Source organism: Spinacia oleracea, chromosome 3, assembly GCF_020520425.1.
Source record: "Spinacia oleracea cultivar Varoflay chromosome 3, BTI_SOV_V1, whole genome shotgun sequence".
Lineage (NCBI taxonomy): Eukaryota > Viridiplantae > Streptophyta > Magnoliopsida > Caryophyllales > Amaranthaceae > Spinacia > Spinacia oleracea.
The window spans coordinates 99,042,963-99,058,249 of record NC_079489.1 but is presented as its reverse complement, the minus strand read 5'-3'; the positions used below and the strand labels follow the sequence as shown (position 1 = coordinate 99,058,249).

The following is a 15,287-nucleotide window of genomic DNA, read 5'->3' as shown; positions in this document are numbered from 1 at the left end:
AGGAAATTTCTAGGAAATTGCACTAATGATTAGCTGTCCTTTCCTAGGGTAAAATGGTGGCTGAATAACCCTAAAGGGGCACCACTATATAAGCATTGTACTACACCTTAAAATCTCATTCAGAAATAGAGAGAAAAATCTGGTTGAAAAGAATTGTGATAATCTGTTTTATTTTGTTCTTAAACTTGAATGAAATCAGCTTAATCATCAAAAGAGATAGTCCAGATAGATGGGTGGAGGAGCACATGTAAGATCGGATATCTCTCTTCCAATTTCCTTGCTTGAAATTTATATCCCAACCCATATTTTTCTGGTATTTTCCTTAATCTTCTCGAACTTTTAATCGAAAGTAAAATCCCTTGTATTTCCCCTCTTTCTCCGTCTTTCAAATATTAATTTTCTAGGGTTTTAGGTAGTTGTCTCAGGTTGATTTTAGTTGTTTCATATTCTAGGTTTAGGTGTTTGTAATTTTTGTTTACGTTACTTATTGGGTAAATTCACTACTCAAAGGAATCACATGGTAAAGATCTGCAAGTTCAAAACGGTTATGTGAGTTTGTTATAGAGAAGGTGTTTAATAAAGTGAGTTTAAGATTATTTGATAAGTAGATTAATTGTCATGTTTGGTATGAAGTTATTAGCTTTCTTAAATGATAGCGTGTTTGATAATACTTTGGTTAGGGTATCTTTGGGCTTATTAGACTGATGGTGTGTTTATCTTGGAATATTTTGGGTTAGGATATATCTGGTTGTACAAGAGTTTGACAGCGTATTGATATTATGATTTAGTTTCTTGGTTTACTGGTAAAGTTAGGAATACTACCTCTATTTCATCTATAGTGTTGTTGTTCTAGTATGGTTTATAAGCTACTTTTTAGTTTTAGGATGTTGCTTCAGATGAGGTGCATGTTTGATATGCCTCTTGTCTATATATTTGTCTATCTGATTATGTTTCTATGTATGTTCGATATGCTAATCTTTTCACCAGTAGTTGATTTAAATTGGTTTCGGATTTGTTTGATTATGTTTTAGTTTATTCATACTCAAGACAATATATTTGTCCTGTGTCTTCAAAATGGGTAGTGTAGAAAGTTCTTTCAATTTTATTTTCTGGCCAGACACTATGCTGCAACGGCAATTGTACTGAGATAGTGATGATCTGGCTTTGTAGCTTATAGTTATTGTAATCGCGTTGTCTATCATTTTCAGTCTACAATAAGGTTTATGACACCTCCATTTTCACCTAGTGCAATCAAATTGTTTTTTTAGTGATCATATCTAGCTTCTACTCACCCTTGCTGATTAGGAAAATAATTCACTACATGTATGTTTATCAAGTTAGTCATCCATGGTTTGAAGATTTAATCTTTTAGTAGTAGCCATGAATCCCTGCTCTTTATCTTGTGCTTTTAACAGGGCAATAGTTTTTGTTACACCCATCATATAGAAAATAGCATTTTGCAAGATATTATACCCTGATATTTTATTTTGTGCTTTTAACATGGCTTTTTTTTTTGTTATTTATTTCAAGTATGCACAAATCAGTGTTGGTTCCAGAGAGTACTTCAGCTAGCATTCTACCATGTTTGTTATAATTTTACGGGGTCATTTGGAATCACATAAATGAGGTTCTGTTTAGAAATGTTGCTGCAAACCCAGCTAGTGTCTTGCGGAAAATTGATGGCTACATAACTGCGAATGAGGAAAGCTTGACAACCTCGTACCAACTTTGGAAGTATCTAAGAGGTAGGAATTTTCAACGTCAGGCTTATGAATGAGCGTCCATATACTATCATTGGGGAGGCAGATAGCACCATTCTTCTAGTGAGAGATGGAGCATGTAAGAGGTGTAAGAGAACTAGTAAGGTTATTGCATAGACTTGTCGGCTCATTGGAAACGACTCTGGTGGTTGTACTACAGGTAATGGAACTTTTTTTGCATTATCAACCTTCAGGTTCAGACTGGGTGTTTGGCTTTTTGTATGGGCTGCGTGCTTGTTGGTCTTCTCAAGCTAGGAATGTCAAAATCATCACGGATTGCACTCCTTGTTGCTGGACTATTCAACATTGGCCAGCTAGTTGTGAACCTGAGATTGTTTCTGTAATAGATGATGTAACTACTAAGTCTCTAGATAACTGTTAGTTCGTATATTGCAAGGAACGAAGGGCACTAGCCACTAGGTGATGGTGGATTTTCTTTTTATGCTTTGTTTCTTGTCAAAATGTATTTATCATTTGGTCAGTTCTAAATTTATATTTTCCTCTCCATCTTTGACTAGTGATTATCATTCGCAGGTGTTAAGAAGATTCTATTTGAAGCTGCGGAAAAGCCATCTTAGGCCAAAAAAATTTGGAGTTAGTGCTTTGTTGTGGTATATTATGAGAGGACCATCGTCTAAGTTTCATTCACTTGCATGTCTGAGTGCTACAATTATTAACAAAGCGTGACTTCTTAAGTATAGGTGACAAGTTTGACCAAGGTGAGCCGTGATCTTTTATGTGCCTATTTATTGTATTTCTGTCAACTTTTGCACTCTTTCTGTAATTTGTCAAGCTCCCACCTCCATATTGAAAGGTGTTACACCCTATATTCTTTTCACCACTTCGTTTTGTTGCAGGGTCTGACACTATTGTTGAATTTGTGATAACGGCTATTGAAAGATGTATGGAGTTAAATCTCGATGAGCTGAACCTGATAGGTTGATATGGGATTGCTTGTATGAAGCTATTAGTAATTCTATATCTGGTGGATATTCACAACATTTATCCTGTCTGTTATCAGTTTTTATATCAACTATTTATTTTGATCATGGTCGAATTATCAATGGTAAGTTATGAGTGAGCTTATGAATTCATCTTTGATGGGTTGATGTTCTTCTATTATGTAAAGCGAGACTAGTGTTCTTGAAATATGTGCAGATTACAATCAAATGCTGAATTTAGTGGGGTTGCTTAAGGGGAAACATATTCAATTTCAGCTTATGTGTTGTACGTTCTTAATGTCATTCACAGTAACAACAAGTTAACTGTTATCCCTGAAATTTCCTTGCAGTGGGCTTTTGTTTTTCAATTTAAGAGCTCAATGTACTTTACCTTGGACAATTGGTAGAAATTTTTGGTAGATTATCAGGATTTCTTTGAAGTAGTTGTCTTTCTTTCTTTACACTGTGAAAGAAGTTATTACTTACCGCTATATATTTTGTTTTTGTAAGGTCGATGATGCATTTGAATATTTTGGTGATGGGAGAAAGGAATCAAGCTAGGGACGATGCATAGCTTCTTCAACTATGAAGGCAATGAAGCCCACATTATGAAACTTGAACTTAAAGCCTTTTGAAGAATGACCTTTATTTTGTAGATTACGAGTAATAGGTTAGAATCATAAGTAGAGGTGATAGATGTTTTGATTTTAAGTTTGTGTTTAGGAGACGATACTATCTAATTAAATAGTTTGGATGATGTTTAAACTTTGATTATATATTTAGAATATATTATTACATACATGAATTGCTATTATCTTTCATAGATGATATCTTGTAATTTCAATTTTGATGTTTGATTTAACTTTTAGATTGTATTTTTCGCTTTGTGCTAATTAAAAAAATTGTTATAAATATATTTCTCTACGCTTTTCTATGTCCTAAAAGATTACCCGCAAAATATAGCTTTAACTGGCAAAATATTTCCTACGCCGAAATGCGTCGAGAAATATATTTCTTACAACCAAAGCTGCCGGCATTCTCGACGAAGAAAAGCAACAAAAAAAAAATTATTTACGCGGAAACACGTCGACAATGGCGAAGCCCTATAGCGTCGAGAATTCTCTACGGCCAAAATCTGGACGCTAGAAAGTAGCGTCGAGAATTATTTTCTCGACGCCTTTAAGCGATGAAAATTTTCCATAAAAGTGTCGAGACACAACGCGATTTGTAGTAGTGATTCAAGATAGACTGTCAGGACCAGTCCCGTGACTAAGCAATTGTTAGGTTATGATACATATAAAGCATATATATTTCATGCGGAAAAACCATAAAGCCAGGATTCCAAATTAATTACCACATAACAATTAGCATAATTTAGGATGCATACATTTGTATCGTGTCCTCCCTAGCTTCTCCCGAACCGAACAAGAACAAGTTTAGGACTCCAAGTGTAGTCCCTCCATAGATAGTCCACAGCACGTTCGGATCCGCCTTAGATTTAATTAACTAGAATTCAACCTAAGGTTTTAAGTTATTCGAATATAATTGTGGCAAATTATTATCTTAGTTTTAACCTTAAAACTATATGAATACTTGAATTGGGTTAATATAAATTGTGAATGCCATCACCTATTTATAGAGTTGGAATAATGGAATTAGAAGTCTACTAGGTTTCAATTAATCTAATCCTATTAGAATTAGACAATAATTAAAACTAATAAGTTAATGTTTAATTCAACAACTAACTCTAGTAGCTTTAGGAAATTTAATCTTTAATCTAATCCTAATTGCTTAAGGATTCGACGTATGCACGAACTCAACGTACACACGCACGCACAACCCACGAGGGGCGCTGGACGCGCGCGCGTACGGAGCAGGCTCGGCCCACAGTGTTGCGGCCCATCGCTTGGGCGCGCCAGCCTTGCCTTGCTCGCTGGGTCTGGCCTTGCGTGCTGCTTGGCTGGGCCTGCGTGCCTTGGCTGGCTGCTGTGCTGCCTTGCGCACATGGGCTTGCTAGGCGCAAGCCTGGCTTCGTGTTGGGCCTTGCGTCTAGCAAGCTCCTCCGATGTTTATTTCGTACGAGCGCTTTTGATTAATTTTCCGATTCCGGAATTCATTTCCGATTCGAACAATATTTAATATTTCCGATTCCGGAATTAATTTCCGTTTCGAACAAATATTTACTATTTCCGATTCTGGAAATATTTTCCGATTCCGACAACATTTCCGATTCCGACAATATTTCCGTTTCCGGCAATATTTTCGATTCCGGCAATATTTCCATTTCCCATAATATTTTCCGATACGTACCATGTTTTCGTTTCCGGCAACATCTACGACTTGGATAATATTTATATTTCCGATACGATCCATATTTCTGTTTCCGGCAATATCATCGTTTCCGGAGTATTCATAATTTGCCTTTTGACGATTTCAGCTCCCACTGGAACCGAGATCCGTCGATTCCGAATATCCATAAATGGAGTATTTAATTCACTTAAATACTTGATCCGTTCACATGCTATTTGTGTGACCCTACGGGTTCAGTCAAGAGTAAGTTGTGGATTAATATTATTAATTCCACTAGAACTGAAGCGGCCTCTAGCTAGGCATACAGTTCACTTGATCTGACTGAATTATTAACTTGTATAATTAATTAATACTGAACCGCATTTATTAGACTTATCATTGAATGCATACTTGGACCAAGGGCATTATTTCCTTCAGCCTCCCACTTGTCTTTAGGGACAAGTGTGCATTGCCTAATTCCTTTGTCGCTTGATGCTTGCTCATGAACATAAGGTAAGAGTTGTCATCCTTATTATGTCCAGAGGTATTTCTCGGTTTCATAGTTCAAATGATCAAATAAACAGATAATCATAGCCTATGATTCATCTGAGCACGGTCATGCATTTTACAGTTTCTAGCTCTCCGAGTGGCCTTGTACAACTTTTAGCATCTCATCCCGATTTATGGGGGGACAATCCCAATCTTACAATCTTGAGATTAGACTTCGTTTGATAGGTGATTACCCCAGCGTTACCGTTATGGCCTCCTTTTACGGTGCGACGGTTGACAACGTCAAAGTGACCAGTTCTCAAACAAGTAATCTCAAATCAATCAGGTATTGAGGATTAGTGTCTAATAATTTTAATGAAATCTACTTATGACAGATTTCCATCGCTTACAGTAAAGTTTCATAGGTCTGTCTGATACTAGTCTTCCCAAAGTAAGTATCTATGCAAATGATTGCGACATTTCCATGTCCACATAGTTCAAGAAACAAAACTACTAGTCATCTTGCATTCTAGTCGTCTAGCGTTTTCTATGCGTCCATCTTTATAGAAAACTCCGACCAGGGACCATTTTCAACTTTTGACTTTCAAGTTCACTTGATAGACATTTCTTAGTCACAGGACTGGTCATGACAGTCTATCTTGAATATATTGTTAAATTGAAAGGACTCATCATTTAATACTAAACCAAGATTAAATGGAATATGAAAATACATTTCATATATGATAAATATTCAACCCCAATGTGTTACAACCATGGGTCTCTAACCCATCTTTTAAAACAGTTCATGGAATTCAAAGCTATGCTTGATTTCCGTTGCCACAATGTGAGTGTTGTTTCTCACTTGTTGCATAGGTTTAGTTATCATGCTTTGCCAATCTTAATATCCTTTTCATCGAATGTTCTTCGTGATAGATGATAAGATCTTTTGAGTATGTTTATTTTGTGATCTAGTCTTTCTTGCTACATAAGTGGTTTTACGCATTTTACAATGAAAAACCATTAAGCCAGCAGACATGTGATCCACCCAAGTTCAAAGAAGAACTCTTTAACGTAAATAACCCTGTTTTATTGCTTCTTAGGCAACAAGTACTTTTACTTCAACTGTATAGGTTGATAGTGATGCTTTGTTTGGATTTACCTATCCAAGTAGTTCATAGATATGTGGAAGACTTTCCATATGTATCTTAGAACATAGAAATTAATATTTAATTTCCCACGCAATAACTTATGGTCTCTAATCCATGTTTCCATTTCAAAACACGATTCTCTTTAGCTCGTCCTTGCCAATGGTTAACTCCAAAGGAATCTTGCTTGATCCTTTTCCAGTGTTTATGCGTGTAACATCAATTATTTAGCATATCTTTGTTTCCTTGAATCAAGAACTATCTTATGTACCTTTTCAAGTACCATAGGTTTTTCTTGATCTCAATCTAGTTGATCTTCACTTAGATCAATAGAGATTGGTATATGTTCGTCATGCCTAAAGCCATACGATACATTTTTGGCGATCCTCATATCATATCATACATGATAAAATCTTTTGCAGAATAATTCTCAATTGAATTCTATTCATGTAACTTTAGCTCATTCAGTTCCAATAGATACTGAATCCAACTAAATTCTTTAATATATAATATAGGTGAAGAATCTCACTTAGATACTTTGATGTTTAACTTAGTAAATACTTATACATAGTTCAAACATTCATTACTTAGATTTATTCATATGGGTCGAATATCTCCAATGGAGTCTTTCGTGTTTGATTTAGTAAATTCCATTACTTAATCTAAAACAATATTATAAGATCTTTGTAAATAGATCTTAATACCCAGTATGTACTAAGTTTCGCCTTGGTCCATCATTGATGAATAATTTCAAATCTAAGTCATTAGCATTTGAATGTTATTTCACAATAGAGAGATATGTGTGTGATATACATAGGACCAATTAAGTTTTATGTACTCCCACTATACTTCTTATATATCTATAAGATGCATGTATATTTTATGAAGCTAAAATACTTATTAGTTTCACTAAAATACAATTCTCATTCCCAATTGCTTGCTTAAATCTGTACTTAGATTTCATAAGCTAGCTTTCCTTTTCAAGTATTTATTTGGATCCACAAATCCTATGACATACCATGTAGATAGTTTCTCCCAACATTGGATTGAGGAATACGTTTTGTCATGCAATTGCCATATGTACCAATATGCAATCATTGCTTGATTTATAGACTTGAGCATTACGATTATGCATGAGGTTTCAACACAATCCACGCCGTGAATTTGCTTGTAACCTTTAGCAACTAATCTAGCTTTGTGTGAAGACACAATTTCATGTTTGATGGTTTTTATCCTTAAAACGAACTTGCAACCAATAGGTGTGAAACTATTCTTGCAAATCAACAAAATGTCAGTTTTGTCATCAAAACATTGAGTATGTTTTATGGCCTTTAACCATCACAAATGGAAATTTGAGTCTATATATGGCCTCTAACCATTTAGGGAATCTATATTTGTCATAACTTTCTTACAAGTCACAAATTCATTGTCATCTTGATAATAGTTTGACTGCAAGTTGTAGGTTTCTTCACTATCTAATAGAAGAATCTCATAGTTTCAGTGACCTGAACTCTATGTTTCTTCACTATCTAATAGAAGAATCTCATAGTTTCAGTGACTTGAACTCTATGCCTTACTTGGGTATAGAACATCAAACAATAGAATATCAACAGGCACTTTGAGAGTCCTTTGAATTTCTGTTCTCCTTGAAGCACTTGTAAAGTCTTCTAAGAGATGTCTATTCTTTAAAGCCACTTCTAAAGTCCTTAAAGAATAAGTGTTCGTTTATGTTTGTTGTTCGCCTCGAAGACTTTTGCGGTCTATTTTCTCCCACTTGTCATTTTGGAAACGATTCTCCAAAAGGACATTATTTCGAGCAAACAAACATTATGTTCTCAAAATTTGTGGTAGAAACAATACCCTTGTGTCTCATTTGAATAAATCACAATGAAACATATATCTATTCTTGGGCCTTAGTTTGTCGAATAACAAACACTAAGATCCCACTGAGTTTAACAACTCTTTAGATATATTATGAAAAAATATTCTGAAATTACTTTTCAATAGCTTAGACGAATTTGGTTTAGTTTGGCGGTAGTTAAGAATTTTGTTTAGAAATTATAGGAAAATTCTTTATGATTCATCATTAATCGAATCAAGTACTAATTGACTTCGATCATTCCAACTTAGATATGCCATATCTTATGGAGCTAGATTGTGAACACACAATTATTGATGATCATTTTTTGTCTTAAAGTAATCATCAACATGATCTAACCTAAATCTTTATGATTTCTTGCCAAGTGGTTTTTATACTTCTAAATCTTTGAACTAGCTAAACATATTCAAACTTATATCACGTTGAGTAAATAAACCAATATTCACTCAAATTCAAGTGATATAATAAAGTCATAAAATATTTCTTTAGCTTTGAACATTATTGTCTAGGCGTTCTAACAATAGTTCATTTCTTTTGTTACTTTCAACAAGTAAGACTTGCTTGTCTTGAATTGATCTAGAAATCAATCAACTTTCAAAATTCCATTAAAAATAGAGCTTTTGAATGTTAACTTGTTGACATCGTCTAAGAAACAATGCCAAAGATTAGTGGAACTCAAATCAAGAGATTGATTTGAACCTAGTAAAGTTCTTATTGTTAACGAGTTGTTTGTTTTAATCAAGCATATTGACTCAATGCGTAAATGACCATTTCATTCAAATAAACAAACAAACAAACATTGTTTTTGTTTTTCTTGAATGTGAGTCTTTCTGTGTTTGAAGAAGAAATTTAGTATGCTGATTATGGAACAAAATAGCCATTAAGTTTCAGCCTTGAAAGGACTTAAAACAAACTAGATGACCCTACAACTAATGTAGCATTTCCATGCTTCATTTCCCACTTGTAGGTCATTAGTGTAGCCTAGCTTCCATTATTTGAGTTATTACCGAAGTAAGAACCTCAAGCGATATATGATACCAAGGAAGTTTGATTGCTAGGTCACTTCTCTTTTAAACATAAACTTATAGGTAGAAACGGAATCGTAAATTCCTTTCGTTTGTTCCTTGTTTTCCTATTTCTTGTACCCTTTCTTATAGTCTTAAGAATTGACTTCTCTAGTGTTGACTTTTACACTTTGTTAGACATATCCAATGTCACTCCAACAAAGTTCTAACCATTTTATTTATGTTGAATGTTCTGTTTCAACTAGATGATCTTACCAGAAGCTTCTAAAGTTCTCTAAGCATCAATCTATTCGAATGTCTAGGGACTAGACTCATTCGAGAATTAAATGGACAAAGATGTTAGGTTGTTAACCATTGGTAAAGCTGAGCGTTTAAACTCAATGCTTTATCATCTCAAAACTACATTGTATTTTGAATTCACAGACACCAATCGGTTTGCCATTCGACTTTGATACTCGAAAACAACCATAAAAGTCGATATAAGAAACGACATTTAAATTGCTCATTTTCTCTCATTTCTGTGAATCGTTCTTGGATTCACTACCAATCGAGAAAATTTACTGTTACCTTTCTAAAAGGATTTACTGCAGTGCAAGATAATTAATGACTCCTTTTGGCGATGGAATCCAAACATTCTTCGCACCAAGTGACAATTAAAGGCAACGAAAAAGATAATTTGTTGGCCAAATATATCGACTTATGGACAACAAAAATGTAAGTCGTTGCACAAAGTAACCAACATACTGCAAAGATGTCAAACCTCGTCCCACATTTGTTTACACCTTTAGGCGAAAAATATACATCTCGTTGCCCAATAATCTCATTGGGAAACGACTTCTATGCGACGCCATAAATACTTATTGTGCAACGACATATGACTTCGACAACCAAATGTACCAGGGCGTCAAGCCTATAACAACGACCTTAGACCCGGATAAAATCGTCGCCCGAAACTAAAGGCGACGAAATTCTATGTTTGGGCAACGACTTTTTCTGTTTCCCAAAACTATTTTTCTTGTAGTGATAATAATGAAATAACTGTGCAAGTAGCGCGCCGATGAAAGTCGAGGGAAAAAAATGGATGTTGCGCCGCGTTATTTCCTTATTAAGTTGGGACGAATTGAAAATATTCAATGCAACGTTTCGATCGCGACAGAACCGCATACTAATCTTGGCTTCCTTGGCATGTTTTATCTCGGAAGTTGGGAATAAGACACCTAATCGCATCAGGGGGTGTATACGTTTCAGATGTTGCTTAGTCGGCGGAACTTTCACTTGTAGTCCACCTATTTTAAACCAAATCGCGTAACTTCTGGGTCAATTCTTGGTATGTTATACTCCAACTCATACCGAATAGGCCTTTTAAGGAAAATTCACTCATGAACTTGTCTACCTCGACCGGGGACGCTTAGAATTGACGATAGATTTGGTACCATCGGCACTCAACCTATAAAACCTTATAGAATTTTCATAAACTAAATGCGCATTATACTTGAATCCATGCTCGTTGCTAGTTTCGTCTAGAAATATTTTGTGCTATATGAAACTAATCAACCAGATGCATAGTTTAGGGTCAACAACGAAAATAAGGTCAATAAAATTGCTTAAAAAGGTTAAAAACGAATTAAAATCTGCGAATCGAACGACCAGAAGTACCTGTTCCGTAAACCTGGACAGGCGCTAGAAATTTCAGCGCTTGCCAGGACGACGCTGTAAATTTCCAACGTTGCTTTGTCGAGCGCTGGACATTTATAGTGCAAGCATGCATATTCAATTGGTCTCTACCACGAAATTACAAAGCGACAAAAAGCAGTAAAGCTCCAGTAATAAATAACGCTCACTTGCCTTGCGCTAGAAAAGAACAGTGCTTCTCTGCCAAGCGCTTGAAGTTTCTGGCGCACGCCTTGCATATTCTTGCAATTAATTATGTACGCTTAGAAGTCTAGAATAAATTAAGTTTGTTATTCATATTACTAAAAACAAATTCTCTCAAAGTTTTACATCGGTCTGCTAAGGTGTTTTTCCGTCGTTTAATAGAAATACACCTCACCAAACAAAATTTATAAAACACCTAACTAACCGGCTATATGGATTATAGCGGCAAGCATAGGGATCGTCCCATAGGAATGGATATGTTTGACTTATCAATCTATGCGTTCACAAGCTAGTTCGAATCAAATTTGAGTTTGAATTTTAATCTAAAAACACGAAAAGCAAACAAATAAAGAAATTCTAGAGAATTCGGGAATCGGCAATGGAAATCGAATCAAAGAGATAACAAGGTCAAGACATTCATGAGTATGCAACGACATAGCACATAGGGGAATGAAACCAAATGACGTGCTCGCCACCTCTCGGATGGAGCACTCGAAGCAACATAGCCTACGGAAGAGCTTTCGCCTAATCCTAAACTATATAAGCTTGCATGTAATAGGTACTATCATTCACTTGCACAAACTAGGCTCACAATGTCTTGCAAAACTTAGCTTATGCATTCCAATCTAATCCCAAATCAAATAGCATTCGCGACTACTACTCAATTAGTCATGGATGTCCTATCACTAAATCACATTTAATCACAACATCAATCATGAATTTCCCCTAAAATTCCCCAAATTCAATGCCAAGTCTTCATCCCTAACCTCTAGACTAAACTACTCAATTAGCATGATTAACATCAACATTAAACTAACATTAATCCTAATCATCAAACTAATTGAACTAATGAAGCTAATTGAAACAATAAAATTCAGAAAATTCAAAACTCCAAAATTGGGGGAAAATTAAGAACATTCAAAATTTGAAACTAATTTTAGAATTCAAGCATGAAATCAAAGAATAAACGAAATTAATGAAGCAATTAAAGAATTAAAGAACAAATCAAAAAGAAAAGTAGAACTATACCTTGAATTGAAGAATTTGGATCAAACTTTGGAGAACAAAAATGAAGAACAAACTCAAAGCAATGAGGAAAGAAATCTGAAAATTAAAGATTGAATTGAATTTAGAATGAAGAATTTGAGGCTAAGAATCCTTAATCCTAATCTCTAATCTAAGCCCTAAACTAATTCTAGAGAGAGAATTCTAAGCTAAGCCTAAGAAAAATGAAAATTACGTAATGAAAGCCTAATGAAAGCCTAATGCGATTTTCGTTTATATAGAAGCAGCCCGCGCTCTTGTTTGGTCGCACAAAACCTGTGCGTTCAAACAAGAAAATGCATTCGATCGTTCATGAAATTCAGGACATTCTGTCCAGCCACTCGCCCGCACAGACTGCTGAACTCGATCGCACAGCAAGGATTCGATTGCACAGAATCCATTCGATTGCACAGATTGCTCATTTCTGGTTCTGCGCGTGCTGCACTGCTTGTATTCTGCTGCGCTCTTGCTGCGTGTTCTTGCTGCACTGCTTTGCCTTGCTGTGGCTGTGTAGGGATGCTGTTAAGGAGCTTTAAGGCTCTTGAAAATGATCTCACAGGGCTGCTGCAAGGGCTCATGAACCGCACACACAAGGCAAGCAAGGTTGCTGCCATGCATACTCGTGCATGAGGCTGCAATTGGCTGCTGGTTACTTGCTCGTGTACAGCAGCTATGGCTGTTGTTGCTACGGCCTGTTGTTGCACAAAGATTCTACGTCGCTGCACAAAGATGCCACGTCGCTGCACAATGCAAAGTATAGTATAGCAAACAAGAAAATCGTCAAGCATGTTATTAAAATCGAAAACATTATTATTAATTCGTTTAACATTTTTGCAAATCGTGAAGCATATAACTCGTCGACAAGCATAATGACACGATATTAACACGTTAATACTCAAAACGAACCTTACGCAATGAGAATGCGCACAAAACGCATATTTAGAGCAAAAACGACTAAAATATGCGCAAGACGAGAAAATGTAACGATAAATGCAAAAATGCAACAAACGAACTAAAAACGATTAAACTAAGCGAAAATAATAATAAAATGCTAATAAAATGAACAAAAATCCTAAGCTAAGAGCGACACGGTCTTGCTAAAAATGCCCACCATAAGGTGCATATTCAAAATTGCGCTTAAGGTATTTTCACGGAATTAGGCCCAATCGAGCATGGTCATAAATACTAACCCAAAATAACATTTACAAGTTAATCCCAAAATCTAGTACGCGCAAATTACACTTTTCTGCCGAAAAGATGAATGTTTGAGTGCACGGACACACTAACAAAGGCCCAAATACAATAAAAATAACCTCTGGGAATATGTGAATGACCAAAAGAGTAAAACAAACAAACTGCACGAGTAAGCCGCAAAACAGCCTGCAGGCGCTGGAAAAAACCAGTGTGCCATAGTCTAACGCCAGAATATATCAGCGCTTCTCAATCCAGCATGGATTATTTCTGGAGCTCCCTGGTTCAGTTCGTGCAAATTACTTCTAAACGTACTTAATCCTAAAAACGATTCGTAAGTAGTTGTTACTCTTCTTAATGAAACTAATGACTGGCATAATACCGTTCATGGTGAAATGACATTTAACGTTCACCTAAAACAGGTTTTTGAAAAATCATTTTCCAAGTATCATCCGGAGTCTAGACCAAGTTCTGTCCAAATAATATCCAAAATCCTATAACTAGTTGTCTTATAAATAGGGCCGAGTCCACTGCTTGGCGCGGACCTCAGGCCAAACATTAACGCGTCTCGAACCTGCTACCCCGATTGCAACCCCAATTTCTCAAGTTATAGCTCCCTTCTCCACTGGTCATTCTCCTTTTCTAGGGTCTCCGATCTTCTAGCCTCAATTTTCTCCTGCACCAGCTAGAACTATGTCACGCAAAAATCTCCAAGCGTAGCTCGAACAAATCACTGCCAATATAGAACATCTTTGCTTAGAAAATCGGTCCTTAGCAGGTTCCCAGGTCCTAAATGAGCTCGACAATGAAAAGAAGATCGAGAAAATGGTCCTTCAGCAGACCATGGGAAGCAAGTACTTCTCGCCTTTTTTTAGCAAAGTACCAGAAAAATTCAATTCATCGGACCTACCTTAGTTTAAGGTGAGGGATAACCCCATAAATCACCATCTTAGCTTTATAGGTGCCATGAATCTCAAAGGCGTGGACAAGTCCATGTACTTACCAGCCCTTCCCTTTGTCCTTGGAAACAACTCCACTTTAGTGGTTTTTTATCACCGGGACCCTAAGACCTTTCCCACCTGGGAAGAATTTGCCAATATTTTCATCATCTAATACTATTCTAACAATGACTTCCAAGTAACCATGCGTGATTTAGAAGTTCTTTCTCAGAAAAAGAACGAAGGTTTCACAACGTATTTTTCTAGATGGAGGGATCAGGTAGCCCAGCTAATTCAAAGGCCTCCTAAACCCGAATTGGTCAAAAACTTTATTGACAACATGGACCCGACCTATAGGCAGCACATCTGGTATTTAGGCATATACTCCTTCAAAAGAGTCTACAACTTGGGCATCAAAATAGAAGATGACCTCGTCAAAAGTGGCCAGTGAATAAAATAGTGCCCTTGGTCCAAGTTTGCATTTAATGCTAAGTCTAATAAATGCGGTTGAGTTTTAAATAAGCAAGTTCATTATTTAGTGAGATCAAGTGATTTGAATGCCTAACTAGAGGCCGCTTCAATTCAAGTGGAATTAATATTATTAATGTCACAACTTACTATTGACTGAACTCGTAGGGTCACACAAATAGTACGTGAAAGGAACAAGTATGCAGGTAAATATTATATTCAGTAAATACTCTAATTATGGAT

The 15,287-nt window shown here is 36.0% G+C and overlaps 1 long non-coding RNA gene across 4 annotated transcripts; it reads left to right on the top strand.

The window, feature by feature from the left end:
- The first annotated feature begins 96 nt into the window (after nucleotides 1–96).
- Nucleotides 97–3,502, top strand: LOC110783461 (uncharacterized). Of its 4 annotated transcripts, XR_008930773.1 has the most exons (4): nucleotides 104–313; nucleotides 1,531–1,920; nucleotides 2,295–2,479; nucleotides 2,618–3,502. It is a non-coding gene; the product is annotated as an uncharacterized lncRNA (long non-coding RNA). The 4 variants fall into 4 exon arrangements; XR_008930775.1 differs by having other exon boundaries at nucleotides 97–247; nucleotides 1,531–2,479; XR_008930776.1 differs by having other exon boundaries at nucleotides 102–313; nucleotides 1,531–2,479.
- Nucleotides 3,503–15,287: the final 11,785 nt, after the last annotated feature.